Genomic DNA, 15,199 nt, shown 5'->3' on the forward strand with positions numbered 1-15,199 from the left:
GTATTATTGATATTTGGCTCTGTTGACTAATGAGTTTGATGACCACTACCCTACGGGATTTTTGATAGGTTAGTACCACCCATTAAAGAAACATAGACAATTTTGCTCTTGTTTGCCAACCTTGTAACTGACTCTGTCTCCCCAGGGAGTAATGAGAGGGCGGACACAGACCATGAGTGTTCAGGGGAAATCCCTCTCATAGCAGTGACCAAGTAGAGAGGGGGAAAATCATCTCCCTGGAACATTCCCCGTGATTCTGTCCCAGTCAACCCATAGTCAGTATGGGGTGTGCTGTCTCCCCAGGGGAGGTGAGTCCTTTGTCAGGATGGCTTTTCTCCCCCTTCCAGAAGCTGCCCTTCCCACCCAGCCCCTGCACCTTCTAGTGTTCCCTTTGGGCTGCTGGTGGGCAGGGTAACGTTGCCTTCAGAAGATTCTGAAATGAAGAAATGAAACAAATCATACATTATTTAAATGATCTCTAAGAACATTCTGATCAAGGCTAAAATGTTATTCCATTTCCTATTTCTTATCCCAAATGCTGTGTAGCTGCATTACATCCTGTCGCTCCAAAGAGGTTCTTGTCCAGCCAAGAGACAAGAGTGATGAAGGGGATCTGTCAGGACAGGGCCCTGACGAAAAGCTTCTGAGGTGGGCCGAGAGAGCTGGGCTGCTTCCGGAGAGGACCTGCTGGTTTAGACTGGGGCCAGTGAACTCCATTCAGCAGTGAGGATACAAATGAGAATAAAGTCTCTCTCTCTTTCTCAATATCTCAATCTCTTTCTGTTTCTCTTTTTCTTTCTTTTTTTTCTCTGCCTCTTTTTCCTCCCCTACTCCTAACCTCTCCCTCCCTTTTTTTCCTCACCCTTCCTGAATTAATAACTCGACCAGGACTTCCTGAGAAAAACAACCAAGTCAGAAATCACCCCATCTCTCTGACAGCCAGACCCATCCCTACAAACCCATTATCTCATGGCAGCCACTCCCACATGTCATCGGCCACTGAGAGACTTCCTGTTCATTCCACTGCCAGAGACACTAGTTGTTAGTTAGCACTTTTTGGCAAACAATCTTGACAATTGCCTTGGGAAGGAAAACAACGCCATGGTTTAGTGGAGAGAATGGAATGTGGCTTTTGGATCCAGGCAAACCTGGGCTCTACTCCCAGCTCTGCCACTTAATACCTGGGTAACCCTGGGCCAATCACTTAACCTTTTTGACTTTCAACTTCCTTTTCTGCAAAATAAACAATGAAGAGATGATAATAGTGATCTTATTAGAACTGTTTTTGAAAGGTTAGCGATTCAGTGCTTGAACTGGATCTGTAAGCCACATGGTTGATAGGTTTTAATATATTGGGAAGATTCCATTGTAGGCTAATTGCAGTTTTATGGGTCTTTTCCTCTTGATTAACAACAAGACTTATTTGAAGACTCTGAAATTCCAGAAAGCATGCAACATTTGCTCTGCATAAGTAAGTTCCTATTAAATAGTCTTCACTAGTCTTTCTAATAAATCAGCCTTTCTTTTGCTCTAAGTTTATGTCTATATCCTTCTTAGTGGTAGCTTCTCATTAAGGCCATTTTGTAAATATCCTCTCACAATATCCTTTCAGTCAGTTACTTACTAGACTGGTTAGTAATGAATTGTTTAAATATTGAGGTTGCTTATGCGGCCATCAGATTTATAGCATGGACAAGAGTCCAGAGGACATAGGAGTCTGGCTGGCCCTTGTTTTTTGTGGTCTTTATTATGGGTCTACTCTGTAGGTGACTCAAAGCTCTTTCATCCTCAGATTTTGGAACTTGGATAGGGCCCAAGCCAGACCAACCTACCCATAAATCCTGCTCTGAGGCAAGTATGTTACAGAGAACATCTAAATTCTCCATATGAAGGTTTTTCTAGGAGTATCACTCAGAGTTATCGATGCATGAAACAGATTTTAACAGAAAGTGCATGTATTGAAAAGACATTGAGTAGCTTCCAAACATCAATGGAAGACTAAAGAAACAAGCTTAGGAAATACATGTATTCCAGCAAGGTAAGGCCAAGCCTGAAGTTCTTTGTTAGCACGCTGCCACTACATGACCACTGCTGCCCCCACTGGACCCCGAGGCTTACAGCACTGAACCTGGATGCCTCTGGTAAAAACCTTCAACTCCTCTGTGTCTTTGAATTGCTTACTCAATAGCCACAGGCCTGAGTTGGAACAACCCACTGGCTGATCCCAGGTCAGTGTTCCTGGGAGGAAAATTCCTGTTGACTGATGTTAGGTCATGTGCCTGCTTCCAGGGGTCAGATAGCAGGGAGTTCTCTTTGACCTTTCTTGAGGGATTGCTTAGTAGGGAGTCCCTCTAAGAGTAGAAAGATGTTTGAAAAATTAATATATGGTAAACTAGAAAACTAGGGTGCTGTAGTGTAGTGTCACAACTTTTGGACCAATAAGAAAAAGGCATAATTGAAATGCCCTGTGCTTGGGGATAGCAGAAAAAGTACTGACTTGGAATCAACTTCTCTGTTTCTTCTTCTATGAAATAGAAATTAAAGTAACTATCCTGCATACCTCTCTCAAGGTTTTTGTGAAAATCAAATATAATAATATAAAAGCATAAGAAACTATTAAATTCTATATCAAAGGAGCAGACGGTATGAATATTTTCTCTTACTACCTGATAAACAACCCTCTATAAATGGCTCTTAATAAGATCTAGTACAAAATATGCAATTGCACATTAGTAAGATTATTTCAAGTCTCTATCTGTATAAAACTATCTTCATGTACGCACCTCATTCATTCATTCAATAAAATGTGCTATTGTGGTTTATGACTAATAGTTCTAAGAGGTAAAGAATGTATCTCTCTTGTTTACCATGTTATCTCCCATTTTTCATATAGTGCTGCAGAATAAGCGATTATTAAATAAATGAATGGATTAATGAATAAACAACTTGAAGAGCTAAAGTTGTCAGGGCTTGGGATAAATGGATGTGGTAGGTAGTGAGAGAGGTGGTGTCCAGGATGGCTTTCAGGTATTTTTGGCTTGAACACCTGGTTTGATGGCAGCTGCCATTTACTAAGATAAGGAGCATGAGAGGATAAGCAGGGTCTGGAAGAAAGATCATAAGTTTAGTTTTGGACTTACTGAGTTTATGTGTCTGTGAGACATGAAAGTGGGGATGTGAGTGGGCTGCTGGGTAAATGGGTCTGGAACTTAGCAGCGATAGCTGGGACAGAGATATAAATTTGGGAGTTGTCAGCATCTAGTTAATAACGGAAGGTATAGGCATAGACATGAAAACATGGGATATACTCAATACATAAATACATATACATATATATATAGATATTTAAGTAGAAAATTATATACATGTGTAACCAGGCATATAGTGAAATTAAGTTACTGGTAATAGTCAGGAACGAAGAACACATAATATCAGCCTGAGAAGTGATCGATGTTTAGTGGATACCAAAATGGCAGAACCATTCACTGGAGGTTGGATTAGTTGAATTCCAAGTTGGTCCATCTGCAAAAGACAATATAAACACAAACGAGTAGTGTGTCTGCGTCTCAGAGCGCCTCCTGCTAAGTTGGACACAGAATGCTTGATATTTCAGATGGTTGTTAGTCATGCCATAGACATTTCCTTTGTGTTGAGTCTAAGAACATTACGGGGATAAATGGGCAGACATTCCAAAGTCAGGGCAGTGGAATGTCAAGTTGAGACAGGACTGGAGGACTGAGTTTTAGGGACAGGAGACTGTGACCAAAGAGAATACCCCATGTCCTTTTTCCTCTCTGTGAAAGGTTTTTTCAAGGAGCAGAACAATCAAGAGACTCACATGGACTTTCTCAGGCCTTCAGCCTGAAAATGGGCTGAGGATACCTGTGTTATGAGGTCCTTGCATTCTATAGTCAGAGATTAGAGGCCACCCATCCATCACTGTGATAAGAGCAAGAGTTGCGGATTCATGTGGGTGAATTAATTTAATTCAAGTCCCACCTGTCCCTAATTTGCAGGGCAGTCTTTTTGGTATGTTACTTATTCTCTCTGAACCTCAGTTTCCTCACCCTAATGAAAGAACAATAGTAATATATTATAAGACACCGGGTGCTTTGTATATAGTGAATATTTAATTAAATTCTTTTTGCTAACAAATTTGAATTCCTGCTCTGCTACTCTATTCAATGAGTAGCCACTGGTGGGTTTTAGATAGGGAGACGAGGGGATATGATTTACCATTTAAAAAGATACCCCTAATGTCATATGGGAAGTCAAAGTGGACATTAGGGGACCAGACAAGTGGCTACTGCACTAGTCCAAGCAAGGAGTGATGATGGATTGGATCAGGGTAGTAGTGAGGTGGGATTGTTATGATGAATTTCCAAGTTGTAAAGATTAGTGTTTAGCAGGAGCTTAATAAATTACAGCTAACATAGTATTTATGATAAAGGTTATTATATTCTTAATAACACTAGTCAATTACAGACACAGCTATGGCAAAAACATGTACATTGTAGTTACTTATTGTGTATGTAGTTAAATTTCTATATACCTGGCATTGTACTAAGAACTTTACATGAGCTTATTTAATACTTCTAACCTTTCTATAGTTCCCATTTTACAGAAGAGGAAACTGAGGCTCAGGATTATCACACAACTAGTAAGTAATAGAACTGGGTTTCATAGAGTCTGGCTTATATTAAACTTGAAAAAAAAGAGATGATTCTTAGAATTAGTTTGGAACCAGCTCTGTTTTATGCCTCTAGTAGGAACTGGTTCGGGATCTCTTGCCTGAGGATGAACAGCACTCCTGCTAAGAATTCAGCTGTCCCCTCCTCTACCTCAGGGTCATCGAGTGTACAGCCATCTCAATAATCATTATATGAACATTGCAGCTAGTGCGCATTTGGGTTGAAAGTTACTTGGAAAATTTCTTGTAGTTCTCTGGGGTTCATGCCTTCACCTCCCATCAAAAATTAATAATGAAACAAAATAAAATTAAAAGACTTAAAAAATGCCCTGACTGTTGAACTGCCAAGAGCCCAATTAGTCAGAGCAGACCTTATAATAATACCAACTCGGGGTGAGTGCACACTGGAGGAAGTCTGATAAGAAAACACCGCCTAAGATGATTTTGAATTGGCAGCAAGAAAAGAGCTCGAGAACAATAGCTTGGCCGTGCCAATTCCCTTCACATTTCTCACTAAATGAATGTCTTTTCCCATCCAGAATGATCTCCCCTCCCCCAGACCCACCCATTTGTATAATTACTTTTAGGACTTGGCTGAAAAGTTAGTTCCTGCCAACCGCCTTTCCCACCTCACATCAGTGTGCTTGCACTTGATGGATTGAATCATTCATTCCTCACTTGCTCTGTGAGGGCCTTGGGACACTAGATACTCACCCAGCTATTGAGAGCGCAGTGGCTTCTTGGAGTTCAGCACTTTCTGAGATGATGGAAATATTTCATGTTTGTGCTCTCCAATATAAAATAGCCATTAGCTTTGTGTGGCTTTTGAGTGTTTGAAAAGTGCCTAGTGCAACTAAAGAACCGAATTATTATTTATTTATTATTTATTTATCTTTCTTTATTTTTTAAAAAAAATGTATTATCGATTTCAGAGAGGAAAGGAGATGGAGAGAGAGATATAAATATCAATGAGAGAATCATTGATCGGTTGCCTCCTGCACGCCCCTCCATGGGGACCCAACTGTTAACTCAGGCATGCGCTCTGACCAGGAATCAAACTATGATCTCCTAGTTCATAGGTCCATACCCAACCACTGAGCTACACCAGCTGGGCAATTTATTTTTCTATTTAAAAATTTATTTTATTATTGAGAGTATTTTATCTGTCCCCCATCCCCCTCTTTGTTCCTTCATCCATCTCCCACCCCACCCCAGGCCTTCACCAGTCTATTGTCTGTGTCCATGGGCTATGCATATATGCTTATAAGTTCTTTGGTTAATTTCTTCTTACCTTCCTTCTGAGGTCTGGCAGTCTGTTTCATGCTTCCATGTCTATGGTCCTATCTTGTTTGTTAATTTATTTTATTCCTTAGATTCCATATATAAAAGAGATCATGTGATATTTGTCTTTCTCTGACTGGCTTACTGGTATTTCACTTAGCATAATATTCTCCAGGTCCATCCATGATATCTCAAAGGGTAAGAGATATTTCCTTCCTTCCTTCCTTCCTTCCTTCCTTCCTTCCTTCCTTCCTTCCTTCCTTCCTTCCTTCCTTTATTTACAGTTGCATGGTATTCCATTGTGTCAATGTACCATGGCTTTATTCATATTGAATTTATTGACAATGGAATACTATTTGGCTATAAAAAAAGAGAAGGAAATCTTACCCTTTGTGACAGCATGAATAGACTTGGAGATATTATGCAAAGAACTGAATGTTAAATTAAATGTTATTTAATTTTAATTAATTTCAACATAGACACATGTGACTGCACAAGTCTAAGGTGAATGACTGATAATAAAGAATGGATTGCAGCTAAGTATTCAGGGGCTGTGATAGGAATCTGTAAGAGGCTGAGGGAGGCATGCAGGGCAGGGCGGTCAGGGGAACAGTCATGCAGAGCTCTGGGTCAGCTACCTGGGTTTAAGTTCAGTTTTCTTCCATTTGTTATCTCCATGATTACAGGCAAGTAATTACAATTCTGCTTGACAAATGAGGAATCTGAGGCAGAACTAGGGTAGCTGGAGAGAAGGCAGATTCCAGATCTCGCCAGTCTCTCCAGAAGTCCTCTTCTGACACGCATGACAGGGCTCATGCACCATCACTTTACAGGGCTGTTCTTGCTGAGAGTCACATTCCAGTTATGCTTGTGTGGGCCATTTTCCTTATTCTCTCACTTGCACACTCGCTACAAAATAAAATCACTTTATTTTTTATTTTTTTTTAATATACTTTACTGATTTTTTACAGAGAGGGGTAGAAAGAGAAACATCAATGAGAGAGAATCATCGACCAGCTGCCTCTTGCACGCCCCCCACTGGGGATGTGCCGGCAACCAATGTACATGCCCTTGACTGGAATTGAACCTGGGACCTTTCAATCTGCAGGCCAACGCTCTATCTACTGAGCCAAACCAGTTTCAGCAATAAAATCACTTTAAAAAACCCTGATTACAAAATATATTATTGTTCATCATTTCAAAATTGGGGAAATCATAAAGAATAAATCACAAATCTCACCATCTAGAGTTTTAGGACATAGGTAAATATGCAAATATCCCTATATAGAAATATGTACATTTACAGATATGGGAACATACTATATATTCTGCTCTGTAATTGCTGCTTCACTCAGTAATTTGCTGTGAATATTTTAGGATGTTTATGTAGAACTTCCTAAACACTTTAATGACTACATAGTATTCCACTGTACCATTGTGATGGGCACTTAGGTTGTTGATAATTTCTCCCCATTCTGAAACATTCTGTGATGATCATATATCTGTGCTTGGGTGATTATCTTCATAGGTTAACTTCCAAAATGGGGAATTTTGGTTTTAAAAAGAGCATTTAAATTTAATACTTAATAGGAATTGCATTGAATCTGTAGAGTGTTTTGGGTTGTATGAACATTTTAATAATATTAAATCCTCTACTTCATGGAAACAAGATGTCTTTCCATTTATTTGTGTCTTCTTTAATTTTTTCCACCAATTTTTGTAGTTCTCAGTGTATGAGTCTTTTCTCTCTTTAGTTAGCATTTATTCCTAAGTATTTTCTTCTTTTTGATGCTATTGTAAATGCTATTGTTTTCTTAATGTCCTTTTGGACAGTTTGTTATTAGTATAGTACAAATGGTTTTTGTATGTTGATTTTGTATTCTGAAACTTTACCAAATTTGTTTATTAGTTCTAGCAGTGTTTTTATGGAGTCTTTTGAGTTTTCTATATATAAGGTGATATCTGCAAACAGAGATAATTTTATCTCTCTTTTTCCTTTTTGATTTGGATGTCTTTTACTTCTTTTTCTTGCCTAATTGTTCCAGTACTATGTTAAATAGAAGTTTGCTTTTTCCTGGATCTTAGAGAAAAACCTTTGAGTGTTTTTGTTTGTATTTTTACCATTGAGTATAATGTTAGTTGTAGATTTTTCATAAACTGTCTTTATTATTTTGAGGTTAATTTTACCTTCCAGAAAGTGTTTACTAATTTATACTCCTTTTTATACTTCATGAGAATACCCCTTTTCCAACCCCTTATCCAAAATTACATTTTATCAAACTTATTAATCTTTTATAATCTAATGTATTATATAGAGAAACTATTTCTTAGATTTTTAAACTTGTAATTTCTTATTATTGTTGAGGTTGATTATTTTTATGTTTATTTTTTCATTTTTCTGATTGCCTATTATTATCTTTGTAATATTTTTATTATTATGTTCAACTTTTTCTTGATTTCTAAGAACTTTTTATGTATTCTTATTTAACAATTTTTGAATTATGAATATTACCAAAGAACTTATGTGCATATATGCACAACCCATGGACATAGACAATAGTGGGGTAAAGGCCTGGGGAGGAGATAGGAGAGGGAAGTAGAGGGTCTAGGGGGGGAAAAAAGTGACATCTGTAATACTTTCAACAATAAAAATAAATTTAAAAAAGAAAAAAAAGTATGTTCTGCTTATTATTAAAAATAATTTTAAGTGTGGTTTATAGTTTAAAGATACATATAACATAAGATGGTTTTCAATGAAATTGTTTGGAGCTGATTTAGAAGAGAAATAATCATTTTAAGAATGTAGGACAATTGGGTTCTTAGCTTTAAGTATAAGTGTCCTGGAGAATAAGACAAAAAAGAAATTAATGGCTTTAAGATTTTTCATAGTTTAATGGAAGCAAGGATAGAAGGAAAAGCTTTTTATTTAATCCTAATTTCTAGAAAGAATCTTCCTGAAACAATCTGTCAGTGAGGTGAAGATAAGCCCATGCCCTGCCAGCTGCCCATTTTGCAAAGTGTCATGCATATGAAGGAGGTATGTGACTGAACCGGTACCATCCAGTGGCCCAACTCCAGGGAGAGCCCTCCAAAAAGAATAGGACTGGTGCTGGCCCCCGGAACACATGGACTAACACAAGAAGATCATTGAGAGATAGTTTGCTTGCTCTCAGGTTGTGGGATTACTGATTTTAGAGCTGAGATTCAGAAAACATGGGTTCCAGTCCCAGCTTTGACACTATATGGCTTTGAGACCATGGACGTCTCCCAATCTCTGTTGGTGAAGTGAGCCAAGTTCTCTGGCCATTTAACCTAGAGCCCTTCCTCTTAAAAAATACCAAATTTAATCTGTATTCTCATCCCTGTTTTTAATTGGTGCTCAGAGTTTCAGTCCTTTTCCATCTACCACCTGTCACTTCCTCCACGCTTTGCTTCTGCAGACCTCCTCTCCCTCTGCACCTCCCAATGCCTTCTACTCTGACCTCTAGAAATATCTTCAAAATCCAACTCCCTTTTGTATTCAATCACTTTTCTGAGCTCCTCATCCACTAACTTGCTGCTTCTGAGGACATGCTTCTTTGCAGCCCTCATAAGTGATAGCTCTTTTATTTTTCTTCCTTTTTTAAATGTCTCTTTTATTTTCAAACATACCCTATACTTACCAGGTCTAGAGATGGCTGTTAAAAATCATGACCCTTTGAGTTTTGTTCCATCAAATAAGTTTCTCTCTTCCTCTTATTTTCTTACTACTGAACTCTTGGGCACTCTTTATTCTCTAAACATGCTGACTCCTTGTTCAATGTCTCTATCCTTCCCAAGTCCTGACTCGTCTGGAATGACTTCAGCCTTGATATTACAAGTTTCATTGACTTTCTCTCCCACTCCACCTTAGCTGTGTCATTTCTTATTCACATCCTTGATCTAGTTATTATTTGAATCTTCTCTAATTCCCAGATTACTAATTCAAACATCCTCTTTTCACTGTAACTTCCTGTCCTTCTAACTTGCTTATTCATCTCCCTTTATATCTTTATTTCATTGGTACCTACGGTTTACTGAATTCGCCCAATCCACCAGCTTTCTTGCTTTTAAAGTTCTCCCCAATGTCAGAAATTGCCATTTGCCTACTCAACGTTCACTCTTGCCCCCTTCTCTGTTCTAGCCCCACCACCCCCTGGCTGCTTTTACTTGCCTGAAAGTTCTCTGCTTTCTCCTGCCTCAGGCCCTTTGCATATACTCAATCTATGCCTCTCTCCTCCACCCCCTTTATTAGTTAAAACCTATTTTTCCCTCAGGTCTTAAATCTGAAAATACATCCTCATTGTGCTGCCTTATACACTGTCTGCCTCTTCACAGAGCTCATTAATTTGTGTTAATACACCTACATGTGATTATTCAATTGGTATCTCTCTTACCCACCATATTGCAAGCACCGTGAGGTGAGGGGCTGTGTGTACCTTTGCTCAATAAGTGATCCCTAGCTCCTAGTAGCTCATCTGGCACATAGTAGGGCTCAAGAAACAAGTTGAATATAAGAATCAACTTCTGTTTGCTCATTTGTAGTATGAGAGGGTTGGTGTAGATTACCTCTCATTCTTCACTATCCTGACTCCAAGATCTAGTTAAACCATCTCAATTTATAGCCGGGAAAATAGTCCAAATATGAAATGATTTCCAGACAGCGGATGGAGCAAAGGGACTTCTGCCCTGACCTCTTTATACTATGGCGTAGCCAATTAGCCATTCATCGGTTCCATTGCTTTTCCAAATCTTAAGATGCCTGAGTGAGTTTCTCCATTTGCAGATTGATTGGCCCCTCAGCCACAGTGACTGTCCAAGTATGGACTTACAGGGCCTTCAAGAGGTTTTTGTTGCCAACTCTCTCAATGTGGACCTACTTGGTGAAGAAAGACAGCCAGTTGGCTGGTGCTGAGGGAAGAAGCAGCCTAAGGGGTGGACTGCTTTGTCACTTTTGCACTGGGGACGTGTTGGCCTCCTTGCTGGACAGCTGTTACTGCTCCTTGGCCTACAATGGACAGTCGAGTGTCAGACCACCCAAATGGAGGTCTGTTTCATATTTGCCTGTTGCCACGTGGCCTGTCTACCTCAGCTGCGTGAGGAACACCAGATGCCTGGAGGGAGTGTTTCTCTTCTGGATTATTCTCCTTGGCTCTGAGTTACTAATCTAACTTGGAGGGAAACAAAAGATCTGGATGATCTACAGTGTCATGTGACCAATAGCAGAAGCTAGAAGCATCCAGGGAGGCACCAGATTTTCAAGGAAGGGAAATGACTTCCTAAGAAAATTAGGAAGCAAGCAATCACACAGAGTTCCAAGAAAGGGCTGCAAACTAGGTGTTCTATGCATCTGACTTCCAATGGCTCTGAACTCTTTAAGGCTAGAGGCAGCAACAAACTGATTGTTTAAAGCTGCCCACAATTATTTACTCCATAAGGATAGAAGCAGAATTTATTTCTGGAATAAGGTTGGTCTTTTATTTTGTAATAAGCATGAAATGTTGAACTTTGCAAAGGTCAAGTTAAAACCCTACTTTTGAGTGGAGAAGTTTGAGACCAAGAGCAGCTCAACAGAACAGCTAACCTATTCTGTTGACCATGCGGAATAACCTAATGAGTTGCAACTCTGGAAAGTATTACATGCCTGAGGGGAGTTGGGGCTTGGATTTCAGGACCCTGATGATGGTGGGATGTGGGCTGGTTGTCAACATGGTGGAGGGCAGAGGAGCGCTCCAGTCAGGATGGGTACCAGTAGGAGGGCAGAGTTGATGGACCTGGAAGCAATGATATCTGATTCCCACTTGAAGATGCCCTCTTCTCTCACTCCATTTAAATTAATGACACTTCTGTCATTGCCATCCTAGCACCTGACACTGTCTAACTGAAGCAAAACACTCTGGGCAAATATATTTAGAGGCTCAGAGGACTGGAGGAGAAAATAGACAACCAAGAGTCAGAGAAGTGGAAGCAAATACAGCCCCTGGAACACAGAAGTGAAAGTTTATGTTCCATTTCAGTTGGATGGGCTCTTCCTGCAACCTAGCAACCCAAATTGCAGTCTGTGTCTCTCTGTTCAAGCTTTAAATTCTAGGTAGACAGATCTGATGGCCCCAAATTGGTAAGGTATTTCTACTCTTGAGTCATTGGCCTTTGGTGGGGAGAGGGGATGGCACAGATTTGATTGTTAGGGGATTATCATAAACTGGGAGCTGTCTTAATTTGGTTTCCTTATAGAAAATCATTAGAAATTTTGTTTAAAAACTATTCTCCTCCAGTAGTGTGTGAAAATAAGGACAAGGACTCTCCAAATCTTCAAAATTACATTACTTAACTGTTCTTGAGGGTTGAAGGAAATTGAACTTTTAAAATGCATTTGTAAGTTAATTCACTTATATAGACAATAGTGCAGACACAAGCCTTATGTTTTGTGTTAAATATTAAGACACCGATTTTCTCTATTGTTATTGCACCCCAATCGATTCAATAAAGTGTATTTTATATTTATGCCATGTAAAGCAAAGTATTGTGCTGGGTATATTCTGTTTTTAAAACTATGATTTTCACATTAGTCAAGACTTTTGGGGGTGAGGTGAGGATGCATGTGACAGACTCTAAAATTTGGCTTAAGCCAAAATCAGCGTTTATTGGCTCACATAGTGGGAAGTCCAGAGGTAGTTGGCTATAGGCACAGCTAGATCCAGGAACTCAGAAAATATTATTGGGAATCTGTTTTTCTCTTCATTTGTTGGCTCTGATTTCCTGTGTATGCTAGGTTCATTTTGTAGACCCTCACTCTCTAGTAATGAAGCAAATTGCCACTAAGAGGCTCCCTCATACATCCTTCTGGCATAGGAACCCCAGTGAAAAAAAATAGCTCCTGTATTTCAACATGCATTTATAAACCAAAGGGAAATTCTCACTGAGTCTTGTTCCTGACCCTGACCATTCGCTGCAGTAAGAGGGTGGAACACGAGTCAGGCCTGGGCCAACTGCCCCCTTCTGTGGTGGTGAGAGGTTGGAGGCTGGGAGCCATGAATTGCAATGATTCTCATCTCATGAGAACCACATGTGAAGAAAGGAGTGCCATTCCCTAATGGAAAATTTTGGTTCTGGGAAGTAAAAGACAGTAGGTTTCTACTCCAGTCATAGTCATAACTCCTGAATTAAAGATTTGGAGGGATCATAGAAATCATTTGTCTGTCATTTCAATTTAAAATATAAGAAACCCAACCTATTGAATTGAAGAGATTCTGCGTAGTCATTCATTCAGCAATGCTATGGTTGGCAGATATAACTGTGGCCAACACAATCATGGTCTCTATTTCCAAGAAATATTTTGCCCAGTAGGAAAAAATGCATAGACACGTAAATAGTCTATTACAATATAGCATAGTAGAGGTTGCTAACGGAGTAAAAATGAGTGTGTTATGGGAGCACATAAAAGGGGCAACTAATCCAGTTTGAGAGACCATCTATGAAGAAGAGATATCAACACTAAGACACAAAGAATGGTTATATTTTCGAAGATAATGCTAGTGCTATAACAAACACACCTCCAATTTCAGTTCCAACATGGTAGAAGTTTACTTCTCATCATGTAACTATCAATGTGATTGGCCTGGGAGTGCCCTTCCAGTGATTCAGGGACTCAGATTCCTTCCATCTTACAGTTTTACCATCTTCTAGGATCTTGGAGTCTTTTACTTCCAGTTGGCAGATGAGGAAATAGGGAGAAGATATTCCTGCTTCTTAACCATTTTGGCCTAGAAATGACATGCTCACATTCCCCTGGTAAAATTTAGTCACATGGTCCCACTTGGATGCAGGGAGTTTGAAAATGCAGTTGCTGGCATGGTAGCCACAGCCCAGCAATAAGTTGACACTATGGCAGATGAACATGGAGCTTCGAGGGCCCTGACTCAATGAGTTAGTCAATCAATGACAGAGAAAATGCATGGCTTTCTAGCTAAAGGATGGTACATTTAACATAGACCCAAAGTGAAGGAGAGCAAGGTCCAGTTAGAGTAGGATGGCCATGTTTATGCAGATTTAGCAAATAAAAATACAGGCCTTCCAGTCACATTTGAATTTCAGATAGATAGCAATACTATTTTAGGATAAGTATGTCCCAAATATTTCATGAAACATACTTATACTAGAAATTATTTATTGTCTCTCTGAATTCTACATTTTCACCAACATCATGTACTTTATCTGGGAAAGAGCATATTATTCAGAATGACTAGAGCACAGAGTCTGGGTGGGTGGGAATTGGGGATTATGAAGCTGAAGAAGTAAGCATAGGCCACACTTGTGAAGGTCCTTCTAAGCCAGGTTAAGAATTTATGTTAATAACAGAGGGGAGTCATTGAAGAGTTTTAAACAGGGGAAAGAGTATGAGACATATGAGACATGCTCAGATCTAGATTACAGTGGAGGGGTAGCCACAGAAGAAGATGACCAGAGGCAAGGAGGCAGGGGAAAAACCAGGACTTCAGGTCTAAATTCATCATTTCACGATTCTGCAGGGTACTTAGAAGCACTTTAGGGTAGTGGAAATAGCATGGCCGGCAGACATGGGGTCCAGTACTGAACGGCTGGTCCAGAAGTCCCCTCACCTTGCTAAGCCTCCCTGTCCCCACTCCTGGGTTCCTCTGGAGTTCAAGGGTTCCACCTACTCTGCAGAACGAGCCTCACCCACCTCTGCATTCCAGATTCCTTCCATGCTCCCAAATGCTGGAAGCCTGAGTGCCTCACGGTCAAAAGTCAGACCCTGCCAGGCTCTGGCATGTACATAACTGTCAGAATCTTGACCATGGTTCTCATCCATCCACAGTTTGGTGCTATCAGCTCAGCTGCCATTAGCGAATCCATCACGTTAAGCTGCAAGAAGTCACACCTGCCAGGCCCAAGCTGTTTATCTCAATAATTTCCCCACATAAAGCAAAAACAGGGGACTATTTATTTTCCTTCCTGACATACATAAGGCTGTTAAAAGTCTGAGTGCACTGGCAGTTTACATGAAGCTAACCTTAATTGCACACCAGAGCGCCATAAAAGGAAGACCAGCCCTCATTAGCTAGGGACCAATTTTACATTTTTCTCCTCTGACCAAAACTGTTTAAAAATGTGGGGTACTATCTCCTCCCAGCCAGACATAAATTTCAGTGCTGTCAAAATGCCCTCGCTGAATTCCAGCTTTTCTCATGC

At 39.8% G+C, this 15,199-nt stretch overlaps 1 long non-coding RNA gene across 1 annotated transcript; it reads right to left on the reverse strand.

Annotated features, from left to right (window-relative positions):
* Positions 1 to 495: 495 nt before the first annotated feature.
* Positions 496 to 14,980, reverse strand: LOC311618959. Its single transcript, XR_014794422.1, has 3 exons — positions 14,691 to 14,980; positions 6,610 to 6,880; positions 496 to 3,522 (listed from the first exon to the last, which is right to left on the reverse strand). It is a non-coding gene; the product is annotated as an uncharacterized lncRNA (long non-coding RNA).
* Between the last annotated feature and the right edge of the window lie 219 nt (positions 14,981 to 15,199).

This window comes from Pipistrellus hanaki, assembly GCF_964339955.1.
Source record: "Pipistrellus hanaki genome assembly, chromosome: 3".
In the NCBI taxonomy this organism is placed as follows: Eukaryota; Metazoa; Chordata; class Mammalia; order Chiroptera; family Vespertilionidae; genus Pipistrellus; species Pipistrellus hanaki.